The sequence below is a fragment of the Struthio camelus genome, chromosome W (assembly GCF_040807025.1).
Source record: "Struthio camelus isolate bStrCam1 chromosome W, bStrCam1.hap1, whole genome shotgun sequence".
Taxonomy (NCBI): domain Eukaryota; kingdom Metazoa; phylum Chordata; class Aves; order Struthioniformes; family Struthionidae; genus Struthio; species Struthio camelus.
The window spans coordinates 27,638,610-27,655,051 of NC_090981.1; positions in this window are offsets into that span (position 1 = coordinate 27,638,610).

Sequence of the window (16,442 nt, forward strand, 5' to 3'; positions counted from 1 at the left end):
CTTGCCTTGGCAGCCCCTTTGCAGAGCCCCTGCAATGGTGCCTCCAGGCTGTCCCGATTTCTCAAGCCTAACCCTAACCCTAACCCTAACCCTAGAGGATTTCCAGGACCCGATGGTGGGAGTAAGTGCCCCCGGGTGGTCGAGACGAGAAAGTGGTGCGAGGGCAGGTGTGTTGGCAGGGCCGCCCTTGCCTTGGCAGCCCCTTTGCAGAGCCCCTGCAATGGCGCCTCCAGGCTGTCCCGATTTCTCAAGCCTAACCCTAACCCTAACCCTAACCCTAGAGGATTTCCGGGGCCGATGGTGGGAGTAAGTGCCCCCGGGTGGTCGAGACGAGAAAGTGGTGCGAGGGCAGGTGTGTTGGCAGGGCCGCCCTTGCCTTGGCAGCCCCTTTGCAGAGCCCCTGCAATGGCGCCTCCAGGCTGTCCCAATTTCTCAAGCCTAACCCTAACCCTAACCCTAACCCTAGAGGATTTCCGGGACCCGATGGTGGGAGTAAGCGCCCCCGGGTGGTCGAGACGAGAAAGTGGTGCGAGGGCAGGTGTGTTGGCAGGGCCGCCCTTGCCTTGGCAGCCCCTTTGCAGAGCCCCTGCAATGGCGCCTCCAGGCTGTCCCGATTTCTCCAGCCTAACCCTAACCCTAACCCTAACCCTAACCCTAGAGGATTTCCGGGGCCCGATGGTGGGAGTAAGCGCCCCCGGGTGGTCGAGACGAGAAAGTGGTGCGAGGGCAGGTGTGTTGGCAGGGCCGCCCTTGCCTTGGCAGCCCCTTTGCAGAGCCCCTGCAATGGCGCCTCCAGGCTGTCCCAATTTCTCCAGCCTAACCCTAACCCTAACCCTAACCCTAGAGGATTTTCTGGGGCGCGATGGTGGGAGTAAGCGCCCCCGGGTGGTCGAGACGAGAAAGTGGTGCGAGGGCAGGTGTGTTGGCAGGGCCGCCCTTGCCTTGGCAGCCCCTTTGCAGAGCCCCTGCAATGGCGCCTCCAGGCTGTCCCGATTTCTCAAGCCTAACCCTAAGCCTAACCCTAGAGGATTCCCGGGGCCCAATGGTGGGAGTAAGTGCCCCCGGGTGGTCGAGACAAGAAAGTGGTGCGAGGGCAGGTGTGTTGGCAGGGCCGCCCTTGCCTTGGCAGCCCCTTTGCAGAGCCCCTGCAATGGTGCCTCCAGGCTGTCCCGATTTCTCCAGCCTAACCCTAAGCCTAACCCTAACCCTAGAGGATTTCTGGGACTCGATGGTGGGAGTAAGTGCCCCCGGGTGGTCGAGACGAGAAAGTGGTGCGAGGGCAGGTGTGTTGGCAGGTCCGCCCTTGCCTTGGCAGCCCCTTTGCAGAGCCCCTGCAATGGCGCCTCCAGGCTGTCCCTATTTCTCCAGCCTAACCCTAACCCTAACCCTAACCCTAGAGGATTTTCTGGGGCGCGATGGTGGGAGTAAGTGCCCCCGGGTGTTCGAGACGAGAAAGTGGTGCGAGGGCAGGTGTGTTGGCAGGGCCGCCCTTGCCTTGGCAGCCCCTTTGCAGAGCCCCTGCAATGGTGCCTCCAGGCTGTCCCGATTTCTCAAGCCTAACCCTAACCCTAACCCTAACCCTAGAGGATTTCCAGGACCCGATGGTGGGAGTAAGTGCCCCCGGGTGGTCGAGACGAGAAAGTGGTGCGAGGGCAGGTGTGTTGGCAGGGCCGCCCTTGCCTTGGCAGCCCCTTTGCAGAGCCCCTGCAATGGCGCCTCCAGGCTGTCCCGATTTCTCAAGCCTAACCCTAACCCTAACCCTAACCCTAGAGGATTTCCGGGGCCGATGGTGGGAGTAAGTGCCCCCGGGTGGTCGAGACGAGAAAGTGGTGCGAGGGCAGGTGTGTTGGCAGGGCCGCCCTTGCCTTGGCAGCCCCTTTGCAGAGCCCCTGCAATGGCGCCTCCAGGCTGTCCCAATTTCTCAAGCCTAACCCTAAGCCTAACCCTAACCCTAGAGGATTTCCGGGACCCGATGGTGGGAGTAAGCGCCCCCGGGTGGTCGAGACGAGAAAGTGGTGTGAGGGCAGGTGTGTTGGCAGGGCCGCCCTTGCCTTGGCAGCCCCTTTGCAGAGCCCCTGCAATGGCGCCTCCAGGCTGTCCCGATTTCTCCAGCCTAACCCTAACCCTAACCCTAACCCTAACCCTAGAGGATTTCCGGGGCCCGATGGTGGGAGTAAGCGCCCCCGGGTGGTCGAGACGAGAAAGTGGTGCGAGGGCAGGTGTGTTGGCAGGGCCGCCCTTGCCTTGGCAGCCCCTTTGCAGAGCCCCTGCAATGGCGCCTCCAGGCTGTCCCAATTTCTCCAGCCTAACCCTAACCCTAACCCTAACCCTAGAGGATTTTCTGGGGCGCGATGGTGGGAGTAAGCGCCCCCGGGTGGTCGAGACGAGAAAGTGGTGCGAGGGCAGGTGTGTTGGCAGGGCCGCCCTTGCCTTGGCAGCCCCTTTGCAGAGCCCCTGCAATGGCGCCTCCAGGCTGTCCCTATTTCTCCAGCCTAACCCTAACCCTAACCCTAACCCTAGAGGATTTTCCGGGACCCGATGGTGGGAGTAAGCGCCCCCGGGTGGTCGAGACGAGAAAGTGGTGCGAGGGCAGGTGTGTTGGCAGGGCCGCCCTTGCCTTGGCAGCCCCTTTGCAGAGCCCCTGCAATGGCGCCTCCAGGTTGTCCCGATTTCTCAAGCCTAACCCTAACCCTAACCCTAACCCTAGAGGATTTTCTGGGGCGCGATGGTGGGAGTAAGCGCCCCCGGGTGGTCGAGACGAGAAAGTGGTGCGAGGGCAGGTGTGTTGGCAGGGCCGCCCTTGCCTTGGCAGCCCCTTTGCAGAGCCCCTGCAATGGCGCCTCCAGGCTGTCCCGATTTCTCAAGCCTAACCCTAACCCTAACCCTAGAGGATTCCCGGGGCCCAATGGTGGGAGTAAGTGCCCCCGGGTGGTCGAGACGAGAAAGTGGTGCGAGGGCAGGTGTGTTGGCAGGGCCACCCTTGCCTTGGCAGCCCCTTTGCAGAGCCCCTGCAATGGCGCCTCCAGGCTGTCCTGATTTCTCCAGCCTAACCCTAACCCTAACCCTAACCCTAACCCTAGAGGATTTTCTGGGGCGCGATGGTGGGAGTAAGCGCCCCCGGGTGGTCGAGACGAGAAAGTGGTGCGAGGGCAGGTGTGTTGGCAGGGCCGCCCTTGCCTTGGCAGCCCCTTTGCAGAGCCCCTGCAATGGCGCCTCCAGGCTGTCCCGATTTCTCAAGCCTAACCCTAAGCCTAACCCTAGAGGATTCCCGGGGCCCAATGGTGGGAGTAAGTGCCCCCGGGTGGTCGAGACAAGAAAGTGGTGCGAGGGCAGGTGTGTTGGCAGGGCCGCCCTTGCCTTGGCAGCCCCTTTGCAGAGCCCCTGCAATGGTGCCTCCAGGCTGTCCCGATTTCTCCAGCCTAACCCTAAGCCTAACCCTAACCCTAGAGGATTTCTGGGACTCGATGGTGGGAGTAAGTGCCCCCGGGTGGTCGAGACGAGAAAGTGGTGCGAGGGCAGGTGTGTTGGCAGGTCCGCCCTTGCCTTGGCAGCCCCTTTGCAGAGCCCCTGCAATGGCGCCTCCAGGCTGTCCCTATTTCTCCAGCCTAACCCTAACCCTAACCCTAACCCTAGAGGATTTTCTGGGGCGCGATGGTGGGAGTAAGTGCCCCCGGGTGTTCGAGACGAGAAAGTGGTGCGAGGGCAGGTGTGTTGGCAGGGCCGCCCTTGCCTTGGCAGCCCCTTTGCAGAGCCCCTGCAATGGTGCCTCCAGGCTGTCCCGATTTCTCAAGCCTAACCCTAACCCTAACCCTAACCCTAGAGGATTTCCAGGACCCGATGGTGGGAGTAAGTGCCCCCGGGTGGTCGAGACGAGAAAGTGGTGCGAGGGCAGGTGTGTTGGCAGGGCCGCCCTTGCCTTGGCAGCCCCTTTGCAGAGCCCCTGCAATGGCGCCTCCAGGCTGTCCCGATTTCTCAAGCCTAACCCTAACCCTAACCCTAACCCTAGAGGATTTCCGGGGCCGATGGTGGGAGTAAGTGCCCCCGGGTGGTCGAGACGAGAAAGTGGTGCGAGGGCAGGTGTGTTGGCAGGGCCGCCCTTGCCTTGGCAGCCCCTTTGCAGAGCCCCTGCAATGGCGCCTCCAGGCTGTCCCAATTTCTCAAGCCTAACCCTAAGCCTAACCCTAACCCTAGAGGATTTCCGGGACCCGATGGTGGGAGTAAGCGCCCCCGGGTGGTCGAGACGAGAAAGTGGTGCGAGGGCAGGTGTGTTGGCAGGGCCGCCCTTGCCTTGGCAGCCCCTTTGCAGAGCCCCTGCAATGGCGCCTCCAGGCTGTCCCGATTTCTCCAGCCTAACCCTAACCCTAACCCTAACCCTAACCCTAGAGGATTTCCGGGGCCCGATTGTGGAAGTAAGCGCCCCCGGGTGGTCGAGACGAGAAAGTGGTGCGAGGGCAGGTGTGTTGGCAGGGCCGCCCTTGCCTTGGCAGCCCCTTTGCAGAGCCCCTGCAATGGCGCCTCCAGGCTGTCCCAATTTCTCCAGCCTAACCCTAACCCTAACCCTAACCCTAGAGGATTTTCTGGGGCGCGATGGTGGGAGTAAGCGCCCCCGGGTGGTCGAGACGAGAAAGTGGTGCGAGGGCAGGTGTGTTGGCAGGGCCGCCCTTGCCTTGGCAGCCCCTTTACAGAGCCCCTGCAATGGCGCCTCCAGGCTGTCCCGATTTCTCAAGCCTAACCCTAACCCTAACCCTAACCCTAGAGGATTTTCTGGGGCCCGATGGTGGGAGTAAGCGCCCCCGGGTGGTCGAGACGAGAAAGTGGTGCGAGGGCAGGTGTGTTGGCAGGGCCGCCCTTGCCTTGGCAGCCCCTTTGCAGAGCCCCTGCAATGGCGCCTCCAGGCTGTCCCGATTTCTCAAGCCTAACCCTAACCCTAACCCTAGAGGATTCCCGGGGCCCAATGGTGGGAGTAAGTGCCCCCGGGTGGTCGAGACGAGAAAGTGGTGCGAGGGCAGGTGTGTTGGCAGGGCCGCCCTTGCCTTGGCAGCCCCTTTGCAGAGCCCCTGCAATGGCGCCTCCAGGCTGTCCTGATTTCTCCAGCCTAACCCTAACCCTAACCCTAACCCTAGAGGATTTTCTGGGGCGCGATGGTGGGAGTAAGCGCCCCCGGGTGGTCGAGACGAGAAAGTGGTGCGAGGGCAGGTGTGTTGGCAGGGCCGCCCTTGCCTTGGCAGCCCCTTTGCAGAGCCCCTGCAATGGCGCCTCCAGGCTGTCCTGATTTCTCAAGCCTAACCCTAAGCCTAACCCTAACCCTAGAGGATTTTCTGGGGCCCGATGGTGGGAGTAAGTGCCCCCGGGTGGTCGAGACGAGAAAGTGGTGCGAGGGCAGGTGTGTTGGCAGGGCCACCCTTGCCTTGGCAGCCCCTTTGCAGAGCCCCTGCAATGGCGCCTCCAGGCTGTCCTGATTTCTCAAGCCTAACCCTAACCCTAACCCTAACCCTAGAGGATTTCGGGGACCCGATGGTGGGAGTAAGCGCCCCCGGGTGGTCGAGACGAGAAAGTGGTGCGAGGGCAGGTGTGTTGGCAGGGCCGCCCTTGCCTTGGCAGCCCCTTTGCAGAGCCCCTGCAATGGCGCCTCCAGGCTGTCCCGATTTCTCCAGCCTAACCCTAACCCTAACCCTAACCCTAGAGGATTTTCTGGGGCGCGATGGTGGGAGTAAGCGCCCCCGGGTGGTCGAGACGAGAAAGTGGTGCGAGGGCAGGTGTGTTGGCAGGGCCGCCCTTGCCTTGGCAGCCCCTTTGCAGAGCCCCTGCAATGGCGCCTCCAGGCTGTCCCGATTTCTCAAGCCTAACCCTAACCCTAACCCTAGAGGATTCCCGGGGCCCAATGGTGGGAGTAAGTGCCCCCGGGTGGTCGAGACGAGAAAGTGGTGCGAGGGCAGGTGTGTTGGCAGGGCCGCCCTTGCCTTGGCAGCCCCTTTGCAGAGCCCCTGCAATGGCGCCTCCAGGCTGTCCCGATTTCTCCAGCCTAACCCTATCCCTAACCCTAACCCTAGAGGATTTTCTGGGGCGCGATGGTGGGAGTAAGTGCCCCCGGGTGGTCGAGACGAGAAAGTGGTGCGAGGGCAGGTGTGTTGGCAGGGCCGCCCTTGCCTTGGCAGCCCCTTTGCAGAGCCCCTGCAATGGTGCCTCCAGGCTGTCCCGATTTCTCAAGCCTAACCCTAACCCTAACCCTAACCCTAGAGGATTTCCAGGACCCGATGGTGGGAGTAAGTGCCCCCGGGTGGTCGAGACGAGAAAGTGGTGCGAGGGCAGGTGTGTTGGCAGGGCCGCCCTTGCCTTGGCAGCCCCTTTGCAGAGCCCCTGCAATGGCGCCTCCAGGCTGTCCCGATTTCTCAAGCCTAACCCTAACCCTAACCCTAACCCTAGAGGATTTCCGGGGCCGATGGTGGGAGTAAGTGCCCCCGGGTGGTCGAGACGAGAAAGTGGTGCGAGGGCAGGTGTGTTGGCAGGGCCGCCCTTGCCTTGGCAGCCCCTTTGCAGAGCCCCTGCAATGGCGCCTCCAGGCTGTCCCAATTTCTCAAGCCTAACCCTAAGCCTAACCCTAACCCTAACCCTAGAGGATTTCCGGGACCCGATGGTGGGAGTAAGCGCCCCCGGGTGGTCGAGACGAGAAAGTGGTGCGAGGGCAGGTGTGTTGGCAGGGCCGCCCTTGCCTTGGCAGCCCCTTTGCAGAGCCCCTGCAATGGCGCCTCCAGGCTGTCCCGATTTCTCCAGCCTAACCCTAACCCTAACCCTAACCCTAACCCTAGAGGATTTCCGGGGCCCGATGGTGGGAGTAAGCGCCCCCGGGTGGTCGAGACGAGAAAGTGGTGCGAGGGCAGGTGTGTTGGCAGGGCCGCCCTTGCCTTGGCAGCCCCTTTGCAGAGCCCCTGCAATGGCGCCTCCAGGCTGTCCCAATTTCTCCAGCCTAACCCTAACCCTAACCCTAACCCTAGAGGATTTTCTGGGGCGCGATGGTGGGAGTAAGCGCCCCCGGGTGGTCGAGACGAGAAAGTGGTGCGAGGGCAGGTGTGTTGGCAGGGCCGCCCTTGCCTTGGCAGCCCCTTTGCAGAGCCCCTGCAATGGCGCCTCCAGGCTGTCCCGATTTCTCAAGCCTAACCCTAACCCTAACCCTAACCCTAGAGGATTTTCTGGGGCCCGATGGTGGGAGTAAGCGCCCCCGGGTGGTCGAGACGAGAAAGTGGTGCGAGGGCAGGTGTGTTGGCAGGGCCGCCCTTGCCTTGGCAGCCCCTTTGCAGAGCCCCTGCAATGGCGCCTCCAGGCTGTCCCGATTTCTCAAGCCTAACCCTAACCCTAACCCTAGAGGATTCCCGGGGCCCAATGGTGGGAGTAAGTGCCCCCGGGTGGTCGAGACGAGAAAGTGGTGCGAGGGCAGGTGTGTTGGCAGGGCCGCCCTTGCCTTGGCAGCCCCTTTGCAGAGCCCCTGCAATGGCGCCTCCAGGCTGTCCTGATTTCTCCAGCCTAACCCTAACCCTAACCCTAACCCTAGAGGATTTTCTGGGGCGCGATGGTGGGAGTAAGCGCCCCCGGGTGGTCGAGACGAGAAAGTGGTGCGAGGGCAGGTGTGTTGGCAGGGCCGCCCTTGCCTTGGCAGCCCCTTTGCAGAGCCCCTGCAATGGCACCTCCAGGCTGTCCTGATTTCTCAAGCCTAACCCTAAGCCTAACCCTAACCCTAGAGGATTTTCTGGGGCCCGATGGTGGGAGTAAGTGCCCCCGGGTGGTCGAGACGAGAAAGTGGTGCGAGGGCAGGTGTGTTGGCAGGGCCACCCTTGCCTTGGCAGCCCCTTTGCAGAGCCCCTGCAATGGCGCCTCCAGGCTGTCCTGATTTCTCAAGCCTAACCCTAACCCTAACCCTAACCCTAGAGGATTTCGGGGACCCGATGGTGGGAGTAAGCGCCCCCGGGTGGTCGAGACGAGAAAGTGGTGCGAGGGCAGGTGTGTTGGCAGGGCCGCCCTTGCCTTGGCAGCCCCTTTGCAGAGCCCCTGCAATGGCGCCTCCAGGCTGTCCCGATTTCTCCAGCCTAACCCTAACCCTAACCCTAACCCTAGAGGATTTTCTGGGGCGCGATGGTGGGAGTAAGCGCCCCCGGGTGGTCGAGACGAGAAAGTGGTGCGAGGGCAGGTGTGTTGGCAGGGCCGCCCTTGCCTTGGCAGCCTCTTTGCAGAGCCCCTGCAATGGCGCCTCCAGGCTGTCCCGATTTCTCAAGCCTAACCCTAACCCTAACCCTAGAGGATTCCCGGGGCCCAATGGTGGGAGTAAGTGCCCCCGGGTGGTCGAGACGAGAAAGTGGTGCGAGGGCAGGTGTGTTGGCAGGGCCGCCCTTGCCTTGGCAGCCCCTTTGCAGAGCCCCTGCAATGGCGCCTCCAGGCTGTCCCGATTTCTCAAGCCTAACCCTAACCCTAACCCTAACCCTAGAGGATTTTCTGGGGCGCGATGGTGGGAGTAAGCGCCCCCGGGTGGTCGAGACGAGAAAGTGGTGCGAGGGCAGGTGTGTTGGCAGGGCCACCCTTGCCTTGGCAGCCTCTTTGCAGAGCCCCTGCAATGGCGCCTCCAGGCTGTCCCTATTTCTCCAGCCTAACCCTAAGCCTAACCCTAACCATAGAGGATTTCCGGGACTCGATGGTGGGAGTAAGTGCCCCCGGGTGGTCGAGACGAGAAAGTGGTGCGAGGGCAGGTGTGTTGGCAGGTCCGCCCTTGCCTTGGCAGCCCCTTTGCAGAGCCCCTGCAATGGCGCCTCCAGGCTGTCCCGATTTCTCCAGCCTAACCCTAACCCTAACCCTAACCCTAGAGGATTTTCTGGGGCGCGATGGTGGGAGTAAGCGCCCCCGGGTGGTCGAGACGAGAAAGTGGTGCGAGGGCAGGTGTGTTGGCAGGGCCGCCCTTGCCTTGGCAGCCCCTTTACAGAGCCCCTGCAATGGCGCCTCCAGGCTGTCCCAATTTCTCCAGCCTAACCCTAACCCTAACCCTAACCCTAGAGGATTTCCGGGACCCGATGGTGGGAGTAAGTGCCCCCGGGTGGTCGAGACGAGAAAGTGGTGCGAGGGCAGGTGTGTTGGCAGGGCCACCCTTGCCTTGGCAGCCCCTTTGCAGAGCCCCTGCAATGGCGCCTCCAGGCTGTCCCGATTTCTCCAGCCTAACCCTAACCCTAACCCTAACCCTAGAGGATTTTCTGGGGCCCGATGGTGGGAGTAAGTGCCCCCGGGTGGTCGAGACGAGAAAGTGGTGCGAGGGCAGGTGTGTTGGCAGGGCCGCCCTTGCCTTGGCAGCCCCTTTGCAGAGCCCCTGCAATGGCGCCTCCAGGCTGTCCCGATTTCTCCAGCCTAACCCTAAGCCTAAGCCTAACCCTAGAGGATTTTCCGGGGCCCGATGGTGGGAGTAAGCGCCCCCGGGTGGTCGAGACGAGAAAGTGGTGCGAGGGCAGGTGTGTTGGCAGGGCCGCCCTTGCCTTGGCAGCCCCTTTGCAGAGCCCCTGCAATGGCGCCTCCAGGCTGTCCCGATTTCTCCAGCCTAACCCTAACCCTAACCCTAACCCTAGAGGATTTCCGGGGCCCGATGGTGGGAGTAAGTGCCCCCGGGTGGTCGAGACGAGAAAGTGGTGCGAGGGCAGGTGTGTTGGCAGGGCCGCCCTTGCCTTGGCAACCCCTTTGCAGAGCCCCTGCAATGGCGCCTCCAGGCTGTCCTGATTTCTCCAGCCTAACCCTAAGCCTAACCCTAACCCTAGAGGATTTTCTGGGGCGCGATGGTGGGAGTAAGCGCCCCCGGGTGGTCGAGACGAGAAAGTGGTGCGAGGGCAGGTGTGTTGGCAGGGCCGCCCTTGCCTTGGCAGCCCCTTTGCAGAGCCCCTGCAATGGCGCCTCCAGGCTGTCCCGATTTCTCCAGCCTAACCCTAACCCTAACCCTAACCCTAGAGGATTTTCCGGGGCCCGATGGTGGGAGTAAGTGCCCCCGGGTGGTCGAGACGAGAAAGTGGTGCGAGGGCAGGTGTGTTGGCAGGGCCACCCTTGCCTTGGCAGCCCCTTTGCAGAGCCCCTGCAATGGCGCCTCCAGGCTGTCCCTATTTCTCCAGCCTAACCCTAACCCTAACCCTAACCCTAGAGGATTTCCGGGGCCCAATGGTGGGAGTAAGCGCCCCCGGGTGGTCGAGACGAGAAAGTGGTGCGAGGGCAGGTGTGTTGGCAGGGCCGCCCTTGCCTTGGCAGCCCCTTTGCAGAGCCCCTGCAATGGCGCCTCCAGGCTGTCCCGATTTCTCCAGCCTAACCCTAACCCTAACCCTAACCCTAGAGGATTTCCGGGACCCGATGGTGGGAGTAAGCGCCCCCGGGTGGTCGAGACGAGAAAGTGGTGCGAGGGCAGGTGTGTTGGCAGGGCCGCCCTTGCCTTGGCAGCCCCTTTGCAGAGCCCCTGCAATGGCGCCTCCAGGCTGTCCTGATTTCTCCAGCCTAACCCTAACCCTAACCCTAACCCTAGAGGATTTTCCGGGACCCGATGGTGGGAGTAAGTGCCCCCGGGTGGTCGAGACGAGAAAGTGGTGCGAGGGCAGGTGTGTTGGCAGGGCCACCCTTGCCTTGGCAGCCCCTTTGCAGAGCCCCTGCAATGGCGCCTCCAGGCTGTCCCTATTTCTCCAGCCTAACCCTAAGCCTAACCCTAACCCTAGAGGATTTTCTGGGGCGCGATGGTGGGAGTAAGCGCCCCCGGGTGGTCGAGACGAGAAAGTGGTGCGAGGGCAGGTGTGTTGGCAGGGCCGCCCTTGCCTTGGCAGCCCCTTTGCAGAGCCCCTGCAATGGCGCCTCCAGGCTGTCCCGATTTCTCAAGCCTAACCCTAACCCTAACCCTAACCCTAGAGGATTTCCGGGACCCGATGGTGGGAGTAAGCGCCCCCGGGTGTTCGAGACGAGAAAGTGGTGCGAGGGCAGGTGTGTTGGCAGGGCCGCCCTTGCCTTGGCAGCCCCTTTGCAGAGCCCCTGCAATGGTGCCTCCAGGCTGTCCCGATTTCTCCAGCCTAACCCTAACCCTAACCCTAACCCTAGAGGATTTTCTGGGGCCCGATGGTGGGAGTAAGCGCCCCCGGCTGGTCGAGACGAGAAAGTGGTGCGAGGGCAGGTGTGTTGGCAGGGCCGCCCTTGCCTTGGCAGCCCCTTTGCAGAGCCCCTGCAATGGCGCCTCCAGGCTGTCCCGATTTCTCCAGCCTAACCCTAACCCTAACCCTAACCCTAGAGGATTTTCTGGGGCGCGATGGTGGGAGTAAGCGCCCCCGGGTGGTCGAGACGAGAAAGTGGTGCGAGGGCAGGTGTGTTGGCAGGGCCGCCCTTGCCTTGGCAGCCCCTTTGCAGAGCCCCTGCAATGGCGCCTCCAGGCTGTCCCGATTTCTCAAGCCTAACCCTAACCCTAACCCTAACCCTAGAGGATTTTCCGGGGCCCGATGGTGGGAGTAAGTGCCCCCGGGTGGTCGAGACGAGAAAGTGGTGCGAGGGCAGGTGTGTTGGCAGGGCCGCCCTTGCCTTGGCAGCCCCTTTGCAGAGCCCCTGCAATGGCGCCTCCAGGCTGTCCCTATTTCTCAAGCCTAACCCTAACCCTAACCCTAACCCTAGAGGATTTCCGGGGCCCGATGGTGGGAGTAAGCGCCCCCGGGTGGTGGAGACGAGAAAGTGGTGCGAGGGCAGGTGTGTTGGCAGGGCCGCCCTTGCCTTGGCAGCCCCTTTGCAGAGCCCCTGCAATGGCGCCTCCAGGCTGTCCCGATTTCTCCAGCCTAACCCTAAGCCTAACCCTAACCCTAGAGGATTTTCCGGGGCCCGATGGTGGGAGTAAGCGCCCCCGGGTGGTCGAGACGAGAAAGTGGTGCGAGGGCAGGTGTGTTGGCAGGGCCGCCCTTGCCTTGGCAGCCCCTTTGCAGAGCCCCTGCAATGGCGCCTCCAGGCTGTCCCGATTTCTCCAGCCTAACCCTAACCCTAACCCTAACCCTAGAGGATTTTCTGGGGCCCGATGGTGGGAGTAAGTGCCCCCGGGTGGTCGAGACGAGAAAGTGGTGCGAGGGCAGGTGTGTTGGCAGGGCCGCCCTTGCCTTGGCAGCCCCTTTGCAGAGCCCCTGCAATGGCGCCTCCAGGCTGTCCCTGTTTCTCCAGCCTAACCCTAAGCCTAACCCTAACCCTAGAGGATTTTCTGGGGCGCGATGGTGGGAGTAAGCGCCCCCGGGTGGTCGAGACGAGAAAGTGGTGCGAGGGCAGGTGTGTTGGCAGGGCCGCCCTTGCCTTGGCAGCCCCTTTGCAGAGCCCCTGCAATGGCGCCTCCAGGCTGTCCCGATTTCTCCAGCCTAACCCTAACCCTAACCCTAACCCTAGAGGATTTTCCGGGGCCCGATGGTGGGAGTAAGTGCCCCCGGGTGGTCGAGACGAGAAAGTGGTGCGAGGGCAGGTGTGTTGGCAGGGCCGCCCTTGCCTTGGCAGCCCCTTTGCAGAGCCCCTGCAATGGCGCCTCCAGGCTGTCCCTATTTCTCCAGCCTAACCCTAACCCTAACCCTAACCCTAGAGGATTTCCGGGGCCCAATGGTGGGAGTAAGCACCCCCGGGTGGTCGAGACGAGAAAGTGGTGCGAGGGCAGGTGTGTTGGCAGGGCCGCCCTTGCCTTGGCAGCCCCTTTGCAGAGCCCCTGCAATGGCGCCTCCAGGCTGTCCCGATTTCTCCAGCCTAACCCTAACCCTAACCCTAACCCTAGAGGATTTCCGGGACCCGATGGTGGGAGTAAGCGCCCCCGGGTGGTCGAGACGAGAAAGTGGTGCGAGGGCAGGTGTGTTGGCAGGGCCGCCCTTGCCTTGGCAGCCCCTTTGCAGAGCCCCTGCAATGGCGCCTCCAGGCTGTCCCGATTTCTCCAGCCTAACCCTAACCCTAACCCTAACCCTAGAGGATTTCCGGGACCCGATGGTGGGAGTAAGCGCCCCCGGGTGGTCGAGACGAGAAAGTGGTGCGAGGGCAGGTGTGTTGGCAGGGCCGCCCTTGCCTTGGCAGCCCCTTTGCAGAGCCCCTGCAATGGCGCCTCCAGGCTGTCCTGATTTTTCCAGCCTAACCCTAAGCCTAACCCTAACCCTAGAGGATTTTCCGGGGCCCGATGGTGGGAGTAAGTGCCCCCGGGTGGTCGAGACGAGAAAGTGGTGCGAGGGCAGGTGTGTTGGCAGGGCCGCCCTTGCCTTGGCAGCCCCTTTGCAGAGCCCCTGCAATGGCGCCTCCAGGCTGTCCCGATTTCTCCAGCCTAACCCTAACCCTAACCCTAACCCTAGAGGATTTTCCGGGGCGCGATGGTGGGAGTAAGCGCCCCCGGGTGGTCGAGACGAGAAAGTGGTGCGAGGGCAGGTGTGTTGGCAGGGCCACCCTTGCCTTGGCAGCCCCTTTGCAGAGCCCCTGCAATGGCGCCTCCAGGCTGTCCCGATTTCTCCAGCCTAACCCTAACCCTAACCCTAACCCTAGAGGATTTTCTGGGGCGCGATGGTGGGAGTAAGTGCCCCCGGGTGGTCGAGACGAGAAAGTGGTGCGAGGGCAGGTGTGTTGGCAGGGCCGCCCTTGCCTTGGCAGCCCCTTTGCAGAGCCCCTGCAATGGCGCCTCCAGGCTGTCCCTATTTCTCCAGCCTAACCCTAACCCTAACCCTAACCCTAGAGGATTTTCCGGGGCCCGATGGTGGGAGTAAGCGCCCCCGGGTGGTCGAGACGAGAAAGTGGTGCGAGGGCAGGTGTGTTGGCAGGGCCGCCCTTGCCTTGGCAGCCCCTTTACAGAGCCCCTGCAATGGCGCCTCCAGGCTGTCCCTATTTCTCCAGCCTAACCTTAACCCTAACCCTAACCCTAGAGGATTTCCGGGACCCGATGGTGGGAGTAAGTGCCCCCGGGTGGTCGAGACGAGAAAGTGGTGCGAGGGCAGGTGTGTTGGCAGGGCCGCCCTTGCCTTGGCAGCCCCTTTGCAGAGCCCCTGCAATGGCGCCTCCAGGCTGTCCCAATTTCTCCAGCCTAACCCTAAGCCTAACCCTAACCCTAGAGGATTTTCCGGGGCCCGATGGTGGGAGTAAGCGCCCCTGGGTGGTCGAGACGAGAAAGTGGTGCGAGGGCAGGTGTGTTGGCAGGGCCGCCCTTGCCTTGGCAGCCCCTTTACAGAGCCCCTGCAATGGCGCCTCCAGGCTGTCCCGATTTCTCCAGCCTAACCCTAACCCTAACCCTAACCCTAGAGGATTTTCCGGGACCCGATGGTGGGAGTAAGTGCCCCCGGGTGGTCGAGACGAGAAAGTGGTGTGAGGGCAGGTGTGTTGGCAGGGCCACCCTTGCCTTGGCAGCCCCTTTGCAGAGCCCCTGCAATGGCGCCTCCAGGCTGTCCCGATTTCTCAAGCCTAACCCTAACCCTAACCCTAACCCTAGAGGATTTTCTGGGGCGCGATGGTGGGAGTAAGCGCCCCCGGGTGGTCGAGACGAGAAAGTGGTGCGAGGGCAGGTGTGTTGGCAGGGCCGCCCTTGCCTTGGCAGCCCCTTTGCAGAGCCCCTGCAATGGCGCCTCCAGGCTGTCCCGATTTCTCAAGCCTAACCCTAACCCTAAGCCTAACCCTAGAGGATTTTCCGGGGCCCGATGGTGGGAGTAAGCGCCCCCGGGTGGTCGAGACGAGAAAGTGGTGCGAGGGCAGGTGTGTTGGCAGGGCCGCCCTTGCCTTGGCAGCCCCTTTGCAGAGCCCCTGCAATGGCGCCTCCAGGCTGTCCCGATTTCTCCAGCCTAACCCTAAGCCTAACCCTAACCCTAGAGGATTTTCTGCGGCGCGATGGTGGGAGTAAGCGCCCCCGGGTGGTCGAGACGAGAAAGTGGTGCGAGGGCAGGTGTGTTGGCAGGGCCGCCCTTGCCTTGGCAGCCCCTTTGCAGAGCCCCTGCAATGGCGCCTCCAGGCTGTCCCTATTTCTCAAGCCTAACCCTAAGCCTAACCCTAACCCTAGAGGATTTCCGGGACCCGATGGTGGGAGTAAGCGCCCCCGGGTGGTCGAGACGAGAAAGTGGTGCGAGGGCAGGTGTGTTGGCAGGGCCGCCCTTGCCTTGGCAGCCCCTTTGCAGAGCCCCTGCAATGGCGCCTCCAGGCTGTCCCGATTTCTCCAGCCTCACCCTAAGCCTAACCCTAACCCTAGAGGATTTCCGGGGCCCGATGGTTGCAGTAAGCGCCCCCGGGTGGTCGAGACGAGAAAGTGGTGCGAGGGCAGGTGTGTTGGCAGGGCCGCCCTTGCCTTGGCAGCCCCTTTGCAGAGCCCCTGCAATGGCGCCTCCAGGCTGTCCCTATTTCTCAAGCCTAACCCTAACCCTAACCCTAACCCTAGAGGATTTTCTGGGGCCCGATGGTGGGAGTAAGTGCCCCCGGGTGGTCGAGACGAGAAAGTGGTGCGAGGGCAGGTGTGTTGGCAGGGCCGCCCTTGCCTTGGCAGCCCCTTTGCAGAGCCCCTGCAATGGCGCCTCCAGGCTGTCCCGATTTCTCCAGCCTAACCCTAACCCTAACCCTAACCCTAGAGGATTTTCCGGGGCCCGATGGTGGGAGTAAGTGCCCCCGGGTGGTCGAGACGAGAAAGTGGTGCGAGGGCAGGTGTGTTGGCAGGGCCACCCTTGCCTTGGCAGCCCCTTTGCAGAGCCCCTGCAATGGCGCCTCCAGGCTGTCCCGATTTCTCAAGCCTAACCCTAAGCCTAACCCTAACCCTAGAGGATTTTCCGGGGCCCGATGGTGGGAGTAAGTGCCCCCGGGTGGTCGAGATGAGAAAGTGGTGCGAGGGCAGGTGTGTTGGCAGGGCCGCCCTTGCCTTGGCAGCCCCTTTGCAGAGCCCCTGCAATGGCGCCTCCAGGCTGTCCCTATTTCTCAAGCCTAACCCTAAGCCTAACCCTAACCCTAGAGGATTTTCCGGGGCCCGATGGTGGGAGTAAGCGCCCCCGGGTGGTCGAGACGAGAAAGTGGTGCGAGGGCAGGTGTGTTGGCAGGGCCACCCTTGCCTTGGCAGCCCCTTTGCAGAGCCCCTGCAATGGCGCCTCCAGGCTGTCCCGATTTCTCAAGCCTAACCCTAACCCTAACCCTAACCCTAGAGGATTTCCGGGACCCGATGGTGGGAGTAAGTGCCCCCGGGTGGTCGAGACGAGAAAGTGGTGCGAGGGCAGGTGTGTTGGCAGGGCCGCCCTTGCCTTGGCAGCCCCTTTGCAGAGCCCCTGCAATGGCGCCTCCAGGCTGTCCCGATTTCTCCAGCCTAACCCTAACCCTAGAGGATTTTCTGGGGCGCGATGGTGGGAGTAAGTGCCCCTGGGTGGTCGAGACGGGAAAGTGGTGCGAGGGCAGGTGTGTTGGCAGGGCCGCCCTTGCCTTGGCAGCCCCTTTGCAGAGCCCCTGCAATGGCGCCTCCAGGC